We start from the raw sequence: 6,585 nt of genomic DNA, 5'->3' as shown, positions 1-6,585 counted from the left end.
AGTGCGTGTGTGTGCAGTAGGCGCCCACCCACCCACTTGTGGCCACAGCTGTCCGCCCCCGAAGCCAAAGCCCGGTGCCCCGTCACGGCTGCGACGCCCGCTTGACTTCTGGCTCTGGGTCTGCACCGTGCACCCAGCTCTTCACCGAGGGCATTGTGCTACGGTCGCGCGGCTTCGGGCGACACGTTTTGTTTTCCTTTGAAGCTGCTTCATTTCATTGTTGTTTTGCGTTGTGGAATTGGCCTGTATTTACGGAAGTAGACTCTGTCAGTTCATGTGGCTCAGCCTTGACCTGTGGGACAGTGGCATTTTCCTCCTTCAGGATGTGAACAAAATTAATGGTAGTATCAGCCCCAGAGTGTTGGCCGTCTGTAAGCCCCGCAGACCAATGCATAAACTCTGGAAAGTAAAACGTTGTGTTTCTGCCTATGAAGATTTAAGTACTGAATGAGAATGACGCTACTTCTCTACTAATATATACCACCAGAGATAACTTTTCGAATGAAAGAAAAAAATGTTTCTCTTAAAAGCTAAAAAGCTGCATCTACATTTTTGTTCCTGTAGAACGATTCTGGAGAAAAGCAATGCTTAGTTCTTTTGGTTTGAGCTATTTGAGACTATTTTAAAAATGAATTTTAAATAGACATTTGGTATTTTTGTCTTATCAAAGACAGTTTTAGAATTTGATTCAGTTTATGTTTTATTAGGTTTCTAGATTATTGGAGATGAGGAAAATATACCAAGTTTTGAAAAATTTTGATAAGCCTCTCCTCCACCTATTACGCACTTTTTAGAATAAATGTTAAATTCCAAAAATAATTTTTTAGGGATAAACTTGATGCATACTAGAAATCACTTGACTTCTAAGTTTGATACATTATATTGTATAAAGAGTTAGGAAATTAACTTCAATTATTAGTAAACATTTTGGGTTAGCCAGAGAGCCAGTTTATTAAATATTTTATATTTGAGTTTTCTAAAAGCTTTGGGTTTTTTGATTTTATAAATTAAACCACAATTTGGTTGTTTTCATTTCATGGTGGACCTTTTCCTTCCAAATGAGTGTAGAAAATTCAGCAATAGCCTACATTTGCTACCACTTTTCCTACAAACTAATTTCATTGCCTGATCTTTGGACATGAAATTATCAGTTTCATAAAGTAAGTCCCTATAGCACTGATCAAGCATCGTGGTGACATTATTTCTTGTTTCTGCCGTGTGTTAGTTGTGGCTTATTTGTTTTCTGGTTTGAAATTACATGTGTAATAAAGTTCATTTCTTTTATTGGTATTGATGTCTTTCATTGTAACTTTCTCTATTTGGGGTCCAAGTCATAGGAACCAGTTAACAGACATAAAAAAAACACTTAATGCTTGTAGACTATAGCAATCTTCATTTCACGGAACACATAGTATTTTCATAATAAATTGTCATCAGTGGGACTGACTTGATAGTTTGAAATTCCACCTTTGTACAGTACACACTTAATATCTGATTGTGTAAGAAATCTGAAAATGCATGTGTACTAAGTTAAAACACTGGATGTAAATAAAATTTGTAATTATTGAATGTTCAGCTAATCTATCCTGGAATAGGAATTTATTGGAATGTGAGGAAATTTTTTAAAATTAAAAGACTCAGCCTCTTTAGGAGGTTGACTAAAATTCGCATCTTCACTGATCTCAGCATCTCATGAACGAGATGTCTTTTTAAAAACTGCTACAGTGATGCCATCATTCTAGGAGGGCAACAGTTGCCAGATTTTCTCTGCTATAATCTGTGGTCTGCCTTTGCGTAGTGGAGCCTCCACATTTGTTATTTTTAGTGTTACTTGATAGGACTGGAGTGGCTTCGGTTGACGGGCTGTGCCTCGGCCACATTTCTCTTCTTGAATTGTCAGGGCTTGAGTTGCCGTTGTCGTCATCGCCTCAGCCAGAATGGCACGTAGAGAAAGCCACAAGGCCAGGTGTCCCTTCCTGGTCATTCTTCTCATAACACTATGCTGTGACTTTTACTGCAGCACGTGTGTTTAGTCGTATCTGGCGTGGTTTTGACACTCGTAGTGATCATTTTAGTCAAGTCTTTGACCATGTTTGTCGTCGCAGTGTTTTGGGAAAGGCCGCCTCATCATTATTTAAGTGTTACAAAGTTTCTGAAAGTCTTTAGAGTGCTGAAGACCTTACTGAGAAACTAATTATTTTCTAAAGGAGTTTAATTTTGTTTTATATATGTATCAGATTATTTCCGCAGTATTGTTAGATTTTAGACTGTTTTAAAGAAAACCATAGATGATATTTTTTGCTTTTTAAAAATGATATTTGTTTTCTGTTTAATTTCACAGGGTGATTTTGATAGATAATTTTTTTTTTTTTTTTAGTCAGAGTCTCAACTCTGTCACCCAGACTGGAGTGCAGTGGCACACTCACAGCCACCGCAGCCTCAACCTGCTGGGCTCAGACAACCCTTCTGCCTCAGGCTTCCAAGTACCTGGAACCACAGGTGCACACCACCACACCCTAATTTTTTGATTTATTGTCGAGACGAGGTCTCGCCAAGTTGCCCAGGCTGATCTCAAACCCCTGGGCCCAGGCAGTCCTCTTGCCTCCACCTCCCAAAGTGCAGGGAAGATGGCGTGAGCCACTGCTCCTGGTGATAGACAAAAGTTAGAAAACCTTTTTTCAAAGTTAAAATTTCTGTCAGTTGCACTGCAGCAGCAGGTTATCTTTTCTGTTTCAGTTCTACGGTAGTCAAGCAGATGAGTAGTTGGTATGCAGAGTACATGTACTAATGTTTAAAAACATCCTAGACGAATCATTTTAACATGGAATGCATTTGAGAAACATGTCTGATGAAGAGCTGTGTGTGTGTGTGTGTGTGTGTGTGTGTGTGTGTGTGTGTTCTCCCTGCCTTAGACCTACTGAATCAGACTCTCCCCAGGGCATATATCTGCTGGAGAAGACCCTCAGGTGATCGTCATGTGTACCGAACACTGAGAACTCCTATCCTGAACATCTCCTGCTGTTCTGCCTCTGCGAAGCCGCGGAAAAAATGACTTTCCATCTTTACCCTGGGGTTTTGAGTGTCTCGAACTTGACTACAGCCACCATCAAGTAAAAGAATTTTACATTTGTACTCATTTATGAACAACATTGCGATTTAGTGATGGGAGCATTTGTTTCTTGAGATGGTGAAACAGACTGTTCTCCTGTCCTCTGCAGTCCCTGCCTCCATTCATTCCAGAGAGCTTTGGTGTACAGAGCTCGGCTCACTGTGGATTCTCAAATTGAGCACTGTAAGCAGGTGCCTCCGCACCATTGTGAAACCAAGAAATCACAAGTTGAGACCACCCGTGTTTGTTTAAGGAATTAGATCAGCCGGGCTCGGTGGCTCAGCCTGTAATCCCGCGCCTTTGGGAGGCTGAGGTGAGTGGATTGCCTGAGCCCACGGATTCGAGACCCGCCTGGGCAACTCGGCGAGACCTCATCTCTACAATAAGAGTAAAAAAATTAGCCGGGCATGGTAGTGCGCACCTGTAGTTCCAGCTACTTGGAAGGCTGAGGTGGAAGGATCACCGGAGCCCAGCAGGTTGAGGCTGCGGTAGCCGGGAGCGGCCACTGCACTCCAGTCTGGGCGACAGAGTGAGACTCCAACTCAAAAAAAAAAAAAAAGGAATTAGATTGTTACAATGTAAATGTAGTGACCTCTCAGAAATAGGGTCTTGAATTTCAAGAATTTACCAAGATAAACACCAAAGTCAGAATACATAAAGCTGCAAAGGTAAATCAGATGAATGCCACCGTTAAGTTTACAGTCAAATGAGCAGGCCATGCCTCAGTATCCCTACACGGAAGCAAGCTGGAATGTTGCGTGTCCCCTTGGGGAAAGAAGGAGCTGCCACGCAGTCAGCGGGAGCTGAGTGAACAGAGAAAGGGCCATGGCTCTCCTGCACAGGCAAGCCGGAGGAGACGGCTGAGGATGGAGCTCGGCAGCACGAGGAGGACTTCAGCCTAGAGGAGATGGGAGTCAGAGACGTCCAGCACCACCCCTGTGCTGTCCCGCGGCCAGGGCACTCCACCCTCACCCTGTTGAAGGAGTGGGGGTAGACAGCCAGGTTCATAGCCCAGGTGTCCCCTGGACACGTTCCCAGAGGAAACGACTCATAGGCCAGGCCAGGCTGGCCAGATTCTTTCTCAAGGATCTGAGCTATGAAATTCAGAGACAAGTCCTGATAGACCCATCAGCGAAAAGGCCATTCAGAAGTGGCCCAGAAGTCAACGAGGCAAGCAAGAGTCTAACGGAGGTTATGAATTCGCAGGGAAAGCTGATGACAGTGCAAAGCTAGGGAGTGAGATAGGCTTGCAGAGCCGAGAGACTGCCCCGAGGCCGTGGGAGGAGGGGCTGTGGTTTCTGGCTTTGTTGTCCTGCTCTTGAGGGGACACAGCTGTGCTTTATCTCCTGCCTCTGAATGCCAGGGTTCTGGCTGCGTGTCCTTACACGAAAGCCCCTTTTTCTTTTTTTTGTACAGTCTCAGGTATTTCTTTTTTTTTTAAACATATATTTTAAAATTGTGGGGTACAGTTCAGGGTTAGGTATACAAATATGCATCGTTCAGGCACCCTTGTTGATAAGGGGTGTCTCCCCGTCCCCAGACAGATATTGACTACCGTTAGTCCCACCTCCCTTCCCCTCCCCCCATAGTTTCCCACCACTGTCAATCCTTTTCTTATAGTATTATGATAGATGTTCAAGATCCACTCATGAGTGAGAACGTGTGATACTCGGATCTTTGTTTCTGTGAGAGATCACTCAGTATTATAGACTCAGGCCTGAGTTTGTTTCTGTTTCTTACCATCAGGCAGCCCCAAGTGAGACACCTAGGCTCTGGTCCTTGGTGGTGAAGGTGGTGATGCCGCTGGCTATGGCTAAGGTGAGTCCAGAAACAGGTTGAGAGGAGGGAGACATTGGATGTGCTGACATTGGATGGTGGGAGATGCATGAGATGTCTGGTAGCAGTTGGGAATGGGGCCTGGAGCCCAGGAGAGGAAGGCTGGAGAGACAGATCTTGCCACGAATTCACAGAAAATTACAGCAGCCTGGGGAGGTGATACAGGAGGATAAAAGGTGAGGCCAAAGTCCTGGGGGAAATGCATTTAAAGGATGAGGAGAGACAGAAAAGGAAAACGTGATCACGGGAAGAAAATCAGAGTGGCACAGATTTCTCAAAGGCTAAAGTGGCTTTGTAGTGGTCACATGGAACAGAAATAGGATACAGACGAAAGACAGCATTGGGTTGGGCAGTTGGGGCATGATGGTCCATTGGAAGGCAGATGCAGTGTCAGTGGGAGGAGGAGACATTCAGGCGACATCGTGAATGAACGGTGCTGTACCAGACTGTGAAAAGGGGAGTATGTGCAACATACACAGCCACTGCTTTATCAAGCACAAGTGTACCTGCCACTCTTTTGCTTTCCAATTTGAAACATAAAATGAGCAGAATGTGACCTGCAACTATTACGAAGCAGTACTTAAGCTGGGTCTTAAGGGCTGATCACTAAGAGGAAAATGGAAGGAAACAACACATGCAGTGTGGCTGCAGGCTGACTCATTATCGTGCGGAGGAAATGGAGCTCTCCTACAGAACTCACATGCCTGTTCCCTTGAGCCCATACCCAGGGGTAGGCCTAGAAAACCTTAACTTTTTAGTCCTGGTCAGTTTCAAGCCTACTCTGATATAAAGGGGATATAGTTTATAACATCTTAAAGTATCATCGGGTGATGTCTGATCTTTTGGGAACACGCTGTCTCATTTCTGCCCTTTCTTCTCTCAGACGGTGTCCAGACACACAGAGGGAGGGCACCGAGTAGGCAGGGTCTGGGCGTCCTGCTGCCTCGGCTGCAGTGCCAGCAGCTTACACGGTTGTGTCTTCGGGCCTGTGCCCCTGGCTGGATGGGCTCTGCCTCAGTCTCTGGACGGGAGAACCCTCAGAGGCTTGGCCCAGCAGCCTGCAGGTCCGGCTGCAAGTCTGCACGCGCAACCCCACGGCAGGCCCAGGAGAGCCTGCTCGCTCCCCTTCAGCTGGCTTCTCAATCTCCTGAGTCTCCCTTGGAAGAACGTGGGGACCTGGAGGCCCCCTCCGCAGACCCAGGACTAGAGAGTGGCCTGGGAAAGCAAGTCGTGCTGCAGAGGCTCACTTCCACACGGCTGTGTCTTGACCCGAAGGGCTCCTCCACTACCTTGCATGGAATGGAATCCTTCAAAGCAGTAAGAAACAAACGGACTCCCTCCTTCAGCAGCATGTATGAGTCACACTAATAGGAGGCCGAGTCAAAGAAGCCAGACACAAGAAGAGTACATACTGTGTGATCCCTTTGTATAAAGCTCAGAGACAGGCAATTCCTCTGTGGTGTGGGCTTATCCAAAATAGGGAGTGGCAGAGCAGGCCCACTGGCGTGTCTGGAGAGACGCATGTATTTTCGTATATATTTGCAGTTTGTGAAAGTGTTACTAACACCTATCTGAAAGGCCTAAGCAGGATGTGTGGAATACTTTTTCACCTTCTGAACTTTGAAACTCCTTGAAATTCA

At 45.5% G+C, this 6,585-nt stretch overlaps 1 pseudogene; it reads left to right on the top strand.

Annotated features, from left to right (window-relative positions):
* The window catches only part of LOC103274319, a 13,483-nt pseudogene extending 7,331 nt beyond the window's left edge, over positions 1-6,152 (top strand).
* The last annotated feature ends 433 nt before the right edge of the window (positions 6,153-6,585 follow it).

This window comes from Carlito syrichta, unplaced genomic scaffold (assembly GCF_000164805.1).
Source record: "Carlito syrichta isolate Samal-C Ts95f unplaced genomic scaffold, Tarsius_syrichta-2.0.1 Scaffold314716, whole genome shotgun sequence".
Lineage (NCBI taxonomy): Eukaryota > Metazoa > Chordata > Mammalia > Primates > Tarsiidae > Carlito > Carlito syrichta.
Note: the sequence above shows the minus strand (reverse complement) of the source record. Positions and strands in the feature narration are given on the sequence as shown.